We start from the raw sequence: 17,311 nt of genomic DNA on the forward strand, positions 1-17,311 counted from the left end.
TCTAAATGTTACTTTACAAAAATGACCTGGTGGCACAGCTGGTAGAGGTCCAACAACCTGGGATCAGTCTCGACCTTAAGCACTGCCTGTCTGGTGTTTGCACATTCTCCCTATGATGGGGTGAGTTTCCTCTAGGTGCTTCAGTTTCCTCTCACATCCCAAAAATGTTCAGGTTGGAAGGCTAATTGGTCACTGTAAACTGGCCCTAGTGTGTAGATGAGTGGTAGGATCTCAGGGGAGTTGATGAAATCTAATGTAAGCTAATCATCTAAAATGTGTGTTGAGGAGGGGCTAAAATGGGGTTAACATAGATTTAATGTAAATGGGAAGTGCGGACATGGTGGGCAAAAGAGCGCCTGTTTCCGTGCTATATCTCTCGTATGACTCTTGTTAATTTTGCTTTGATATTCCTAAAGCAATTGTTCATTCTCTGTGCCATTCATTATTCCTTCCTTAAAGTGGGTATTTAAAGTGCTTTAAAAATAAAAGATGAAGAAATGGACATAACTAGCAAGCTAGCAATTGAATAGTAAACAGGAGTCATAGAACCCTGCAGCATAGAAACAAGCCCTTCAGCCCATCTAGTCTCACCAACCCACACCTGAGCCATAGCCCTCCGTATCCCTTCCATCAATGTACTTATCCAAACTTCTCTTAAATGTTGCAATCAAATCTACATCTACCAATTCAACTGGCAGCTCATTTCACACTTGCACCACCCTGAGTAAAGCCATCCCCCCTGATGTTCTCCTGAAACATTTCATCTTTTGCCCTTAACCCATTTAGTTCACTCAACTTCAGTGGAAAAAGCTTGCCTGCATTTACCCAATCTATATCCCTCATAATTTTGTATACCTCTATCAAATCTCCCCTCATTCTCCTACACTCCAGGAAATAAATTCCTAAACTTATACCTAAGGTTCTCAAGTCCCAGTAACATCCCTGTAAATGTTCTCTGTACTCTTTCAATCGAAAGATATCTTTCAGGTAGGTAACCAGAACTGCATAAAATACTCCACATTTGCCTCACTAATGTCATATACAACTTCACCTCAACTTCACATCAGTACTCCATACTCTGGCTTCTACAGTAATGTTACAAACAAAGGAATAGGAAAGAAGAAAATTGGACTACTTTACAATGAGTGTGGTGATCTATCCATGGAGACAAGAGAGATGGGGGAGAGCTTAAATAGATTTTTTTTCTCCATCTGTATTTACTTTGGAGACAGAGAACACAGACTGAAGCAAAACAGTAGTGATGTCATAGACATGTTGACTACCCCTAATCAGGCCCTGTCCATTCAAATACTTAGGGACAATATAGTGTATATAAGTATTTGGATGGAGAGGGCCTGATTAAGGATAGTCAACATACCTAACCAATCTTGCAGAGTTTTTCCAAGGAGATTGTCAAGAAAGTTGATGTTATCCATATGGACTTCAGCAAGGCATTTGACAAGGTCTCACATGGGAGGTTGGTCAAGAAAGCTCAATCAGTTGACATTCATATTGAGGTAGTAAATTGAATTAGACATCGGTTTTGTGGTAGTAGATGGTTGCCTTCCTGACTGGACGTCTGTGACTTGTGATGTGCTACGCTACAGGGATTGGTGCTGGGTCTATTGGTGTTTGCCATCTATATCAATGATCTGGATAATTTGGTAAACTGGATCAACAAATTTTCAGATGACACCAAAATTGGTGGTATAGTGGACAGCAAAGAAGGCTATCAAAGCTTGTAGGGGGATCTGGACTGCCTGAAATACTGGGCTGAAAAAAAAAAATGGTAGATGGAATTTAATACAGACTAGCGTGGAGAGTTGCATTTGAGAGAACCAACCAGGGTAGGACTTAAGTAATAAATGGTAGGCACTGAGTTGTGTAGTAGAACGGAGGGATCTGAGACCACAGATCCATGATTCCTTGAAAGTGGCGTCACAAGTAGATTGGGTCATAAAGAGAGCTTTTGGCACACTGGCCATTATAAATCAAAGTAATGAGTACTGGAGTCAGTATGTTGAAGCTGTATAAGATGTTGTTGGGTCCTAATTTGGCCTAACTTGTGTAGAATGAGCTGCAGCAGAAGTGTTAGCATTTAAGAGAAATTTGGTTAAGTACATCAATTTGTATTAAATTTGTGTAATTTGTAGTTGTATAAGCATAGGGTTATGGAGGGCTAATGCCTAGGTGCAGGACAATGGGACTAGGCAGAATAATAGGTCGGCGTGGAATAGGTGGGCCTAAGGGGCTGCCTCTGGGCCTTGGTGCTCTATGATTCTCTAATAGCTGGGAACGTCACCTCTGGGGGCCTACATGCAGAACCGTCTGCAAACTGCCCCAGTGTTTCTGGTACAACGTTCATATGGAAATTAAACCCGTCTAGGTACAAAAAGGGCTAATGGCTGAGCATTGCAAATATTCTAGGAAGATATCAGACAAGGTAAGAATACGGACATTTTCTTTAACGTATTACTGTGGTTGCCCAAAACAGGCTCTAGCCCTCATGAAGGGCTCAATACCCGTTTGCAGGCTCCTTGCAGAAGCTAGACTGCATTTGGTAGCTAAATTACTGTATAACTGGGAAGAGCTGAAGAGTCTTCAACTGCATATTTTCCCTTTACCTGAAGGCAACAGCCAACAAAGCAAATGAGCCAGTATTACTCTTTTCTAATGGGTTGGGAGCAGCAATGGTCAACAGCTCATCTAAAGAGTTTCACAGCATGCTGATGGTGTGATTTTGACAACAGATCACAAGTCATGTTTGATTCTACCAAGAAGTGTAATACATTTGAGCAAAGTTCAGCGTTGCATTATCTGCTCCTTTTGGACTAATTCTACTACCCAATTTGAATTAAACATTAAAAATTGTCAACTTGAATCTAAGATATATTTTTTTTAAAACATCAAATGGAAAACAGTCATTCTAATCACTATAATGTATGGATATGTTGTAACCTAGATTCAAAATTCTACTTGATACAGATGTGCAGCTAAGTATTCGGTATGTGGAATATTAAGAACATACTGTATCAGATTCTAGGCTTAGCTGAGGTTTCCACTTGTTTTTTTTTAAATATCAGTATAACTCGTACAATGTTCTTAGAAATTCAATACATCTTTTTACTTTATACACAAGTTAATTTTCATTATAAGAGGAAAACCAACAAAGTTACATTTCATTATCCGTGTAAGCGGAACAAGTGCTACACATGCCCTTACACTTCCTCCCTTACCACCATTCAGGGCCCCAAACAGTCCTTCCAGGTGAGGCATCACTTCACCTGTGAGTCGACTGGGGTGATATACTGCGTCCGGTGCTCCCGATGTGGCCTTTTATATATTGGTGAGACCCGACGCAGACTGGGAGACCGCTTTGCTGAACATCTACGCTCTGTCCGCCAGAGAAAGCAGGATCTCCCAATGGCCACACATTTTAATTCCATATCCCATTCCCATTCTGACATGTCTATCCACGGCCTCCTCTACTGTAAAGATGAAGCCACACTCAGGTTGGAGGAACAACACCTTATATTCCGTCTGGGTAGCCTCCAACCTGATGGCATGAACATTGACTTCTCTAACTTCCGCTAGGCCCCACCTCCCCCTCGTACCCCAGCTGTTACTCATTTTTATGCACACATTCTTTCTCTCACTCTCCTTTTTCTCCCTCTGTCCCTCTGAATATAACTCTTGCCCATCCTCTGGGTCACCCCCCCCCGTCTTTCTTCCCGGACCTCCTGTCCCATGATCCTCTCGTATCCCCTTTTGCCTATCACCTGTCCAGCTCTCGGCTCTATCCCTCCCCCTCCTGTCTTCTCCTATCATTTTGCATCTCCCCCTCCCCCTCCAGCTTTCAAATCCCTTACTCACTCTTCCTTCAGTTAGTCCTGACGAAGGGTCTCGGCCTGAAACGTCGACTGCGCCTCTTCCTGTAGATGCTGCTTGGCCTGCTGCGTTCACCAGCAACTTTGATGTATGTTGCTTACATTTCATTATCAATGGATTAACTCCAATTTTTATATCTATAGAATCGCTCTTTTAAAATATCAGTGAATACAAATAATAATGTTCTTCTTAGGTCCAACATTCTTCCAACCAAAAACCTCATCAAATGAACATCTCCTTGCCTAATTTGTTATTGCAAAGTATGGTTAATTATCTCTTTGGGAGTGAAACATGACTTATTATCTTTTCTTCACACATCACAACATTCAACTTGTGTGATCATTGCCTGTCTCCCTTTGATAGATGGCACTATCCTCCAACCATTCCCTGCCATTATTTCTCTAACCACCATCACACACCCTAGAACCACTGCAAATTATATTATTGCACCCATTTCACTTAGTTCCTCATTTGCAAGCTGACCCTTTACCTACACTGAGGAAATAGCTCCATAAATATGTTGCTGACATTTGGTTTTACCTTTCTGACCCCAGCCCTAACTGTAAATCCCTGCACTAAGGTAAATTCGTGTTCACCAACTGCCAGCTTAATAGCTGCCAAGTCATTGATGACTTAGGTTACTTGCTTTAACAAAACAATGACAGGTTCAAAGATACCATGCTTGATAACCACCAAAAACTACAATGCCTGGGTGTTTGATACCTGCTGTCTGTCCGGTAGCTTCCTTGACAAGAAAGCACTGCTGCACAGTCTCAGTGTTCCATTTGGTCTTAACTGGCTGGAGAACCCAAACGGTGTGCATCACCAAAACTGCTTTCCACCTTCAGTACATCACATGCTTCTGTTACCCTTATCATAGCCCAGCATCCATGTCTTCAAAACCACCATGCTCAAACATTCCAATCTTACCCTCACCCTTCTGTATCAATGATGCTGAGGTGGAGATGGCCGAGTGCTTCAAGTCCCTGGGTGTAAATATCATCAGCAATTTGTCCTGGTCCAGCCACGTAGAAACTATGACTGAGAAAGCACACCAGCACCTCAACTTCTTAATGACACTAAAGAAATTCAACATGTCCCACTTGAATTTTTACAGAAAATATCCTATCGGGATGTATCACAGCTTGGCATGGCTACCCCCAAACAGAAAACATACTACAGATGCTGAATATCCAGAGTAACACACACAGAATACTGGAGGAATTCAACAGGTCAGACAGCAACCTTGGAGAGGAATAAGGAATCAATGTTTTGGGCTGAGACCCTTCATCAGATTCCAGTGAAGGGCTCCAGTCCAAAATGTCAACTCTGACCTGCTGAGTTCCTCCAGGTGTGTGTGTCTCTGTGTGTCAGTTACTTTGGTATGGCAACTGCTCTGCATGAAACCACAGAAAATTGTAGTGAGTTCTGAATACAGCTCAGTCCATCACGCAAAGCAGCCTCCCCTACGTTGACTGTGTGTATTCCTCCCACTGCTTTGAGAAAGCAGCAAACATAATCAATGACCCCTTCCACCCCAGTCACTCTCTCTGCTCCATCCTCCAGTTGGGAAGAAGATGCAAAAGCTTGAGAGCATGTATCATCAGACTCAAGGACAGCTTTTAGCTTGCTGTTATCAGAAAATACAATGAACTCTTATGTACTACAAGATGAACTCCTGCTCTCTCACTCTGCCTTGTCATGTCATGCATCTGTTTACCTACACTGCACTTCTTCCTGTAACTATAACAATATATTTTGAATTCTATTTTCCTTCGTACTAGATCAAGGTACAGGTGTTTATAATGGAATGATCTGTCTAATTCAAAGGAAAGCTTTACACACTATCCCAATGTGCACAACTATAATAAACCAACTCCCATCCCAAGCAGCTCCACAATTCAAATCAATACTTGCTCTCAGATACCAAATTCACCAACCCTCATCTCCTCCTACTCCTCATTACACCTGTCCTTAACAGGATCCAGTGCTGAATGGATTGAATTTTAATTCCACATTCTCTGCCAATAATTGCATCTATGGGGTTCACTCTTTCCCAAGTCTGCAACATCCTTCAGCCCTCTGTGACACACATCACATTTCTCTTGTTTATTTTACATTTGCAACACCTACCTTACCTCAACTTCACCAGACATTCAGGGGCCAATTCTGGAACCCTCCCTGAAGCCAAGTGCCAGTGTATTCTGTGGTTTCTTTATCATAGTGTTGAACAATGCTCACAATCTAATTAAAGTGTTGGTGCCCTATTAAAATAAAAATGGATATGCATTGCTTCCCTAGCTTGTGATTTATTTGGCAGTCTTGAACTTCCATTAATTGTGCCATTTCCTAGTCTGTCCAGAGTCCATTGGATTATTGCACATTCATTTGCTCACTAGTCACACAAACAAATTTTGCACCATGTGAAAATATAGGTTTCTTGAATATCACTTTTCCTAAGGGTGGGGGAGTCCTTAGCTAGGAGGCATAGGTTTAGGATGAAATGGGAAAGCTCTAAAAGGGTCTGAGGGGCAACTTTTTCTTCATAGAAAGTGGTGAGTATATGGTATAACCTGCCATTGAAAGTGGCTGAAGCAGGTCATCGTCATCGTGGCTATCCCTTGAGGTCGAGGATGATAGTCTTCGTTCTGTTGATCTACTTATGGGCTCTCAAGTGGCTTATGAGTCCAATCTTGGCTTTGGAAGTTCTTCCGCATTCAGGACAGGTAGTTCCAGATGGCAGATCGGGCTTTGGTTGTTGCTGCCTCTCTTTCCATTTTCTTCTCTTTTCTTCTAATTCTGCACATCTGTTAGCTTCGAAAGTTGCTGTTCCTTCTCGGATGATGGTTTGCCAGAGTTTCCTGTCCTTGGCGTTGGTTTCCCAATTGTTGATGTCGATGTTACATTTCTTCATGTTGGCTTATAAGACGTCTTTGAAACTCTTCTGTTGTCCGCCTCTTTTACGTTTGCTGTCTTTAAGCTGGGAGTAGAAGATTTGTTTCAGCAGACGTTCGCCTTTCATCCAAACAACATGACAGCTCCATTTTAGTTGGTTCTTGATGAAGTAGGCGTCAATGCTTGTTGTTTTGGCTTCATTTAGCACACTGACATTGGTTCTTCTATCTTCCCAGCTGATATTTAAGATGTTTCGAAGACAGCGTTGATGGAACTTTTCAAGTGCCTTCAGATGTAGTCGGTATGTTGTCCAGGTTTCTGATGCATACAGGAGCGTTGGGATTACCACTGCTTTGTACACTAACATTTTGGTGTCTGTTCGAAAGATTCTTGTTCAGAGACGTCCAAAAGCTGTTCCAGCGCACTTAAGTTGGATCTCGTCATTTCGTCAAGCAGGCGCCATGGTGTCAATTAGAAGGCACTTGGTTGGAACATGGTGGGGAGGGGTCTGGAAGGATAATGTAGGAAATTGGGACTCGATGGGTGGACAATATGGTTGGAATGGACTCATTGGGCTGAAGGGTCTATACGGCTCTATAAAGAGAAGCAGTTTCTGAAGCAATGAGTTAACCACTGTTATAAGGCCAGAGCAATTATGGTGTTTCTTCTGTTAAACCTTGTTGAGGGCCAAACTATAATGACATTGCAGTGAATACATAGTATCTTTCAGGTACGAATGTGGTTAAATTGCACAGCAGGGAAGCATAATCAATTATTAATGCTTCCACTTGCAGCAAAAGATTAATGTAAAAGATAACATGTAACAAGCTGAGACGGAATGAATTAAATTAAATTAATTCACTCTCCTGGAGTGCTAACATAAACCACAAGGGGTTACACAATTCAAATTTATTGTTGGATTTCTTCTCAGTTTGGCGAGATAATCAACATTTCACTATAATGCCTTTTGAGACCTGTTACACATTTCATTTTATCAATATAAGTTTACTGTTAAGCACAGCTCACCTTTTTGGACTAAAGGCTTGCTTCAACATGAATACTACTTTGAATCTAAAAACTGTGGCTGAAACTGAACCCCGCGCTAATTCTGCTCTATTTGTTAGTATAAATGGACTGGGTCAGAGCAGGCAGGAGAAATAAACTCTTCGAAGAGGAAACAAGCATGACAACATATTTACACAGGTTTTATGCAAACTGTGCATTGCATGTGTGCATTGAGTCATATCCTGGCTTTACAGAAAAAAGTTATAATGTATTGACAGTTTGGCACTGTCAGCAAGCAAACAATGATCCTCTTGCAGCTTCACAACTCGTGAGACCTCAGATTGATGCTAAGCTTGGGTACTGTCTACCATGTTCTCCTTGCGAGTCTGAATGCTTCCAGGAGGTGCTTCAGTTCCCTCCCACAAGCCAAACATGTGCTATAGGGTAAATGGCTACTGTGACTTATACCTTTGTGTTGGGAAGCAGCAAAGGAATAAAAGGGGCAATGAGAGAAAAAAATGTTGCACAGTATAGGAGAGGAATTGGGATTGATGGGCCAGTGAAAATGTTTACACCCAGTCGCTTTACATGTTTATCAGCAAACCCACAGCAAATTTTTAGTGCAGCTGGCTTATGAAATACCAAACATGAGGAAATCTGCAGATGCTGGAATTTCAAGCAACACACATAAAAGTTGCTGGTGAACGTAGCAGGCCAGGCAGCATCTCTAGGAAGAGGTACAGTCGACGTTTCAGGCTGAGACCCTTCGTCAGGACCTGATGTTTCTCAGGACCTGACGAAGGGTCTCGGCCCAAAACATCGACTGTACCTCTTCCTAGAGATGCTGCCTGGCCTGCTGCACTCACCAGCAACTTTTATGTGTGTTTTATGAAATACCATGCGGCTCTGACATTTCAAGGTGGAGTAGGGTGAGCTGAGTGGTAGGTGAGGTGGGATCTGTGTCAATCTACTCGTAGCACATAGAACCCTCGACAAATTCCAAGGACCAATGTTCTTGTCTGAGCACCATTTCTCAAAGGTCTTTCTGGGTTGCTTTGGAAGTCAGGAGGTTCATGAACACATTTGTATTTTGCTTAACGTTTCCATGTTCTGCCTACTTCATACACCACCATCAAACATCACAAATTCCTCCAACAAATAAAACTTCCATCGACATACTATGCAATGCATTCATTCTGTTATTGTTCATCACTGAAACATTTGATAACGCATATGGACCTTGGTTAACTTTTTATAGACTTTAGCCCAGCAAAAAATATTTCCTTCCTGAACTTAAAACACGTCACTTTTCATTAATTTTCACCAGCTTCTTACTGAATTAACTTTCCCAAGCATGGACCATTCTTAGGACAGTTGTTCCTTCTTATAATATGAATCAGAACCCGATTTCTCTCTCTGACAGGAACTAGTATCTGCAACACAAACAACATCAGAAACTCCACAGGTAGAAATGGCAGCCATACTGAGGGATTTTATCATTTCTTTCTCTTCAGTCATTTAATTTAGTGCCAATGATTTGGTACAACATGATATCCCCATACAATGGTTTTTTTTAAATAGAGCTGGTTATAGTTGAGGGATTTGGTTAGAGTAAATATAGAAAAGCTCTTCTCCCAAATAGAAGGATAAATAACCAGAAGACACAGATTTAAGGTCATTAACAAATCATAAGGAGAGATTGTGTAGATTAGGACTTTATTCTCTGGGAGGTCAGAGATTGAATGGTAACCTGACAGACATGTACAGTATAAGATAATAAGAGACATAGATATGGTGAAAGAATTTGGTCTACTTCAGGGTGCTGAAAACAAGAAGTCATAGGTTTAAAATCAGAGGCAAGAGATTTATAAAGGACATCAGGGGCAGCTTCTTCACACAAAGCGTGATGCATATTGCAATAAGCTGGCATATGTGTTTGAGGCAAGCACATTAGCAACATTTAAAATCCATCTTCAAAAGTACATGGATAGGAGAGGTTAGTGAGCAATGGAACAAACGTGGGCAGATGGGACTAGCACACTGGACAACTCAGCTGGCATGGATGAATTGGGCTGCTTAGTCGGTTTCTATACTGTACAACATTACAACTCCACAAGGGAGATGATGCTATTTTTACAGAAAAGAATTTTTGTTTTGAAAGGCACAGTGGAGGGGGTAGACGTACAAACGTTTGTTGATTAAATTGAATTTTTTTTCAGTTATTTCAATAAATAAAATATTTGCAGAAATTTGGAGAAAGTACTGGGGGGAAGAATTAATTGATCTCTTATTAAAGGAACCTAGACCAGGAAAAGGTGATGAATGAACTTCATCCCTGCTGTCACATTTCTATCAGATCTGATCTTTTGCATACTTGCTACCAAAGTAACACAATTTTACACAGACGGTCAGGAGGCAAAGAAAACATTTGTTTATAAAGGCCTCTGTGTAATGTGAAATTGCAGGTTCTGTTTATGAATTACCTGCACTTGAATGCAAGTACCAGTTTCAAATGATTCATTACTTAATTGCAGGTGGCAAGGTGAAGATACATTTCTACCAAAGGAGGCATAAGCACTCATTCTATCCACTAGCCCACAGACCACCCTTGGGCAAGGTATAGCACACACTTAGCACCCCGATCAGGGTCACGTGAAGCCATGGGAGCAGGTGGCGGATGGCCGTATCAGCATCTGGTACACATCACAAGTCCTGGTTATGCGAACACTGACACCAGGCAGACAGATCTCTGAAGAGTATTGGTCACCAGAAGGCAATGGCAAACTACTTCTGTAGAAAAATTTGCCAAGACCAATCATGGTCATGGGACCATGATCGCCTACATCATGTGACACTGCACATAACGACGATGATGATGTTGATGACTAATTTGATGCCACACCCAAATTATATGTTCAAATGATCAGATACATAACCTTTCAATAATTTGACACTGTTCCAATAAAGAATGATTAAAATCACAGTTAACAATGTAATCTTAAAGGTTTGAAAAGCATGGTGGTGAGGAGGGAGGGGGATGGTGGAGAAGAGAAGGAAGGAGAGGAGGAAGGAAGGTGGGATGAATGTGTAAGAACTGTTGTGTTTTCTGAGGTTTATAGGAGTGCATCAGATCACAATAAGCAGTTGAAAAATAAGAGATCAGGAAATGAGAATGAGTACTTTAATCTTAAATTACTGACGGAGTAACTCAGCAAGCTCAAGGGGGTGGATGGCAGTTTGGCTACAAGGACAATTGTCATGAATGAGTTTCAGCTCATGGAGGGCATGAGCTCAGTCAGGTCATACTCAGGACTGGATGTTCCAAATGTATGTTTGAGAGGTACATTGTCAAGATTGCAGCCATCTGGGTTAAGCTTAAGATGCAGATGAGGAAACACATGTAGTCAATTTCAAAAACAATGGCTTCAGACATTACAGAATTCAATTGGAAGAAATTATTGTTCTACTGGTATTGAATATCAGAAAAGAAACATAAGATTTGGATGGTCAGGAGAGCCAGTGAGAGGCTGGGCAAGTGTTGGCCACAAATATGTATGATCGAATGTCATGTCGTTTGATGTTGTTACTGAGTAGCATTTGGATGAGAAATAGGAATCAGGAAGGACAGATCCATGAGGAATTCCTGTAGAAATAATACAAAGAAGGTGTAACAAGCCATTGCAAGAAATGTCTGACTATATTTACAAAGAGGGTAAAATCTATGCATCTGTACAAGTGAAGCACTGAAGATGGATAGGATGGAAAATTGTATGGTTGTAATGGGCTCATGAAAAAAAAACAAAGGATAGTACACCACGACCATAAACACGAAAATGTCTGCAGATGCTGGAAATCCAAAGCGACACACACAAAATGGAGGAACTCAGCAGGCCAGGCAGCATCTATGGGAAAAATAAACAGTCGACGTTTTGGGCCAAGACCTTTCTCCAGGACTGAGAAGGAAAGGGTAAGATGCCAGAATAAAAGGGTGGGGGGGGGGATGGAAAAACAGATCACTAGAAAGTGATAGGTGAAGCCAGCTGAGCAGAAAAAGTCAAAGGCTGGAGAAGGAGGAATCTGGTAAGAGAGGATAGATTTTCTGTGCTAGATTAGAGTTTGTGATGCTGAAAGTAATATATTGGCATTGGTAAAGGATTGGCCAATCAACAGAACACAGAGTCAGGATAAATGAGTCACTTTCAGGTTGTTATGCTGTAACTACTTACATGTTACTGGGATCAGTGCTGAGATCTCAATTATTTACAACTTGACTGAAGGGACTGAGTATATTTTGGCTAAATATTCTGTTGACATGAAAATAGGTACAAAAACAATTTGTGAGCAGGATGTAAAGAATCAATAATAAGACATAGAAAATCTTGGTGAGTAGGCAAAAAAAAAACAGAATTTGGAATCTCTTTAATGCAAAACCACAATGTTATTTGCCTGCGCAACTGCTGGAAACCAAGAAGTCAACCATTTTGATGTACTAGGTCTGGTGTCATAGCATTTGTTAACACAAAATAATCAGCAGATGCTGGGGTCAAAGCAACATTCACAACAGGCTGGAGGAACTCAGCAGGCCGGGCAGCATCCGTGGAAAAGATCGGTTGACGTTTCGGGCCGGAACCCTATGTCAGGAATAGCATTTGTTGAGAGCTCTCTAAGTTGGTCTACTGCTAAATAACAACCCTTTCTAAAATAATTCTTTGGTATATTGTGACCAGGTTGGTCACTAACTGTGATGGTATTGGAATACTGACTGCAAAGTTCTAAACTCAAACAAAGACCTAATCCCTACTGGATATAAATAGCCATGACTACTGTCACTAAAGGGAGGTTATAATGTAACTACCCAACCTTCAAAGACTTGCCTGTTTATTCTCCATGGCGAATTTAGCTGCCAGTACCCACTATTTGTGTGGGCATGTGGCCAAGTGGTTAAGGCACTCGACTAGCAACCTGAAGGTCGTGAGTTTGAGCCCCAGCCAAGGCAATATGTGTCCTTGAGCAAGGTACTTAATCACACATTGCCCTGTGATGACACTGGTGCTAAGCTGTATCGGCCCTTGCACAACATCGGTGTCGTGGAGAGGGGAGACTTGCAGAATGGGCAACTGCCTGTCTTCCATACAACATTGCCCAGGCCTGCGCCCTGGAGAGTGAAGACTTTCCAGGCGCAGATCCATGGTCTCGCAAGACTAGCGGATGCCCACTATTTGAACAGTGAGTATCCCCCACCCTCCCTACCAAGGAGAAGACATTTCCAGCTAACAAGGTAATTTAAAACATCGTTCATTTATTTTCATTGATACACACTTAAGTTGAAATAACATTCTTAAAACACATCTAAGACTCAGGGGAATTCTATTTTAAACATTTCCAAATTACAAACCATTTCTAAAACACAAGTCATTTCCAAAAACACAAAGCACCAAGGATTTCCATCTAAACCATTTCCAAAACACAAAGGATTTCCAAAATACAGGTACAATTCCTATAAACTAAAAAGACATACCAATGAATTGCAGATGAGCAAATCGTCTGTACAGAATTTAAAGCCAGTGTAATGATCTCTATTTCAAACTTTGTTTCTTGATGTTCCTTACCCGATTCCTCCTAATAAGCCTGAACTGCTCTCTACATTTATACAGTTTCTTCCACTTGGATGACTTTATGCGCATATGATACTTCCTCAGACACCCTTTTTTACACAGACAATCTAAAAGCATGTTGGAGACATAGATCTCAAGTTAATATTCACAGTTACAATTAATGCTGTAAAGGTAACTTATTTTAGAACATAAAACCTTCCAAGATTAATGGATCAATTTGCTTCCATCTGGTCTGTAAGCTTCCTTGAACCAAGCAACTTAAGAGTCGGCGTCTTTTTGAAACAACCCAACTAAATAAAACTGAATGAACTGCATCTTTTGAGCAGTAATAAAGCAGGTGCAGTGAGCTAGATCCTACCTACTTATTACAGAGCTTGGCTGCAAAGCTGTGCTTTTTAACTTCAAGCTGATTACTGTTCTCTATTTACATTTTAAGAGGCCCATTTACAACCAGAAACTAAATAAAGCAAAACAGTTGGAAATTTACTTACATCTGTTTGATCTCACAAATGGCAACTGCTGAGCTTAGAAAGTGAGATTAACAAACAACCATGAAGTGAATATCACATAGGGAAAAAAATCAAAAAAAAAACAGCATATTTGAGAAATTGCAGAACTGAAAAGCAAAAATTATAGAAGCTAAAAATCTGAAACAAATGCAGAAATTCTCAGCAGGCCAGGTAGCATCGGTAGAGAGAAACATTAAGTCAATATTTTAGATTAATGACCCCTTCAATAGAACGATGAAGTATTATTGGCCTGCAACATTAACATTTTTCCACAGATGTTGTCTGACCTGCTGAGTCAAAGAGAGGGACAACACATAAACAACCCTTCGGTCTCCTGCACCAACCATTTTTACATTCTAATTCCCCCCCCATCCATGTTTCTTTTTTTATTCTCCCTATATTCAAGGACTCTAAAACTCATGTTCTCAATATTTATTATTTACTTATTTATCATTATTGTATTTTATCTTTTTTGTATTTGCACAATTTATTGGTTGTTTGTCCATCTTTGTGTGCAGTGTTCCTTTGTATTTACTGGGAATGCCTGCAAGAAAATCAATCTCAGGATAGTACATTATGATATATACATACTTCGATAATAAGTTTACTTTGAGCTTTGAAATTCCCATCAGCAATCCTGTCACCACCGATACTCCAAGACCAACCTGCACACTAGGGAAAATTTATAAGGTTTATAAATTTTAAACCTCCAACCTGCACATTTTGTGTATATAGGAGAAGCACCTGGAGGAATCCCATACAATTACAGGGAGAGATCGATCTCTTCAGCAGCAGAATTCAGGATTGAATCTGGGTCCTGAGAGCTATGAGACAGCTGCACCACCAGCCCAGCAATGTAACTCTCCACTTCCAACTTACAGAATGTTGCCACTCAGAGAATTTTACAGTACTCATGCATAACATCTTAGTATATACATAAAGTAATTAGAGAGACCAAAATAATGTAGTTTATTCTTTATTACAAGGGGAATGGGATTTTTTTTACCACTGTACTGATGAGATCATGTATGAAGTGGTGTATGCATTTTTGATATCCATATTCAGGGAAGGAGAAAATTGCTTTGGAGAAAATTCAGAGAAGGTGCATTGGATTGATTTCTGGGGGTTGCCCTACAAGGAAAAGCTGAGCAAATTAGGCTTATACTTGTTGGCATTTAGAAGAGCTAATCTTATTGAAACATAAGATTTTGGGAATTTTTCTTTGTGTGATGGAAACTGGAACTGGAAGCATTTGGTTTTGCCCATTTAAGATATAGTACAAGGTCACTTGGAAAGAGTGAAGGAGTACTGCAGCAGAGCAAATAAGTGATTTATAAAGTCCATGAGCTCTCTTAGCTAGAAATATATTAGAAGGGACAAGGGCAACACTTAGAAGTTTAAAAGCAGAGAAAATGCAGAATGATCCAGAAAAAAAAGCAACAGAGGAGATAAAAAGATAATACTTTTGTGTGACCCAGCCAGAATTAGTGATGAATAGGCAAGCATTATTCTGCACCAGTCACATTCCAGACTGTGCTCCTTGGACAGAGAGAGATGATGAGGGCCAAACCATGATGAGCAACTAAGCAAAGAATAAACACAAGCGATTTAGCAGATGCTGGAAATACGGAGCAACACACACAAAATGCTGGAGGAATTCAGATCAGGCAGCATCTTTGGAGTGAATTAAACAGTCAATGTTTCAGGCCCAGACCCTTCATCAGGAATGGATAGAAAGGAGGAAGAACCAAGAACAAGAATGTGGGAGGAGTAACACATTTTTGTTCCAAAAGCTCTGTTTTTCAGCTTTCAACCAAGTGTCAAGTGGCAGAAAATGGTTCGGCACAGCCAAGAAGGGCCAAAAGGCCTGTTTCTGTGCTGTAGTTTCTATGGATGGGTCAGTGGTGGCATTCACGCTAAGTGTAGTAAAGGCTACGAGCTATTCTGGAAGCAAACATAATGGTTGACATTCTAGTGCAGGGGTCCCTAACCCTTTTATGCCATGGACCAATACCATTATGCAAAGGGTCCATGGGAAACCCTACTCTCGTGCAATGCTGAGGGAAGGCTGCACTGCTGGAAGTGGCACTTGTCAACTGAGATGCCAAAGAGAGGCCACATTTGCTCCTCTCCCCACAGTAAAAGATTTCACGACACGACTTCCAAGAAAAGCCAACAAGTTCTCACCAGCATCTTAGGCAATAACTAATCATCAAACAACACCAATAAAACAGAGTTTCTGCCTGTTGTCATTTTACTGTGTGTGAAAGCCTTCTTTGCTCAATTTTGTAAAGAAAACAGGATGTAATTTCCTGTTGGTACACTACATTTGCTGCCTTGTTTTTCACACAACATCCTGTGCCCTGTAGTTAGTAAAACTCCAATAATCCACTGGTTGTTCAGAAATCCCAATGGTTTGACATCTAGTAAACTTCAAACCACTGGGGCCAGATATCCTCAACCGCCTTCATGCTCATCAGCCCTGGGATGCTTGCATTCATTTTAAACTTGTCATGTTCACTGGGAAAAAATGTATAATATCTTTAAAAAGTGAATTAAAAAATGTCATGCATTAATACCATCTAGTCGCATGGAAAATCTGACAGTCCAACAAAACCAAGTCGCAAGTGTGTCAGATTATTCCTAGACTTGTAAACTTGTTGAATATTTTATTATTGCATACAAAAGATTGTAACAAAATTCTGTGTTTGCATGAAGCTCACAGAGTAAATAGTACACATGTCAATAATATTACTGTACCTTTCAAATAAGATGTTAATGGATCACAGATATCAAGTTGAACCAGTGAGATTCTGGCTCCAGGTCAGATCGTCTCATACCAGCTTTAACATAATGCAGTAGGTTTGCATCCACACTGCCAAATACAGTTTCCTACATTGTGGGAGCTACAGCAGCTTGTTTCATGCCATATCAGCACTGTTAATCCTGACAGCATGCTGTTAATGGAAAGTTTGCAACTACTGTAGAGCTGTGGATGCAGTTCATCACATTGCCGACACCATCTTCCCCTCCCTAGACTTTATCTACACTTCTTGCCACCTCGGTAAAGCAGTCAACATAATCAAAGACCCCAGACATTCTCTCTTCTTCCCTCCCCACCCCCCCCCCAATCAGATAGAAAATACAAAACTCAGAAAGCATGTTTCAAAGTACATGTTACAAATAAAGCTAGAGCTAATCTTAAAAAAGCACATACCACCATGTTCAAAGAAGCGTTTATCCTGTTGTTATAAGATAACTGAACAGTTGCCTAGTACAAGATGGATTCTTAAACTCAATATCTACCTCATTGTGGTCTTACACCTTAATGTCTACCTACACTTCACTTTCTTTGTAAGTGTAACACTTTATTCTGCATTCAGTCATTTTTTCCCTTAC

At 40.7% G+C, this 17,311-nt stretch overlaps 1 protein-coding gene across 17 annotated transcripts in view; it reads right to left on the bottom strand.

The window, feature by feature from the left end:
- The window catches only part of LOC134340710 (doublecortin domain-containing protein 2), a 167,742-nt gene that overhangs the window by 138,983 nt on the left and 11,448 nt on the right, over nucleotides 1-17,311 (bottom strand). The gene's annotated exons all lie outside the window — the stretch shown is intronic.

Source organism: Mobula hypostoma, chromosome 2, assembly GCF_963921235.1.
Source record: "Mobula hypostoma chromosome 2, sMobHyp1.1, whole genome shotgun sequence".
NCBI classification, from domain to species: Eukaryota; Metazoa; Chordata; class Chondrichthyes; order Myliobatiformes; family Myliobatidae; genus Mobula; species Mobula hypostoma.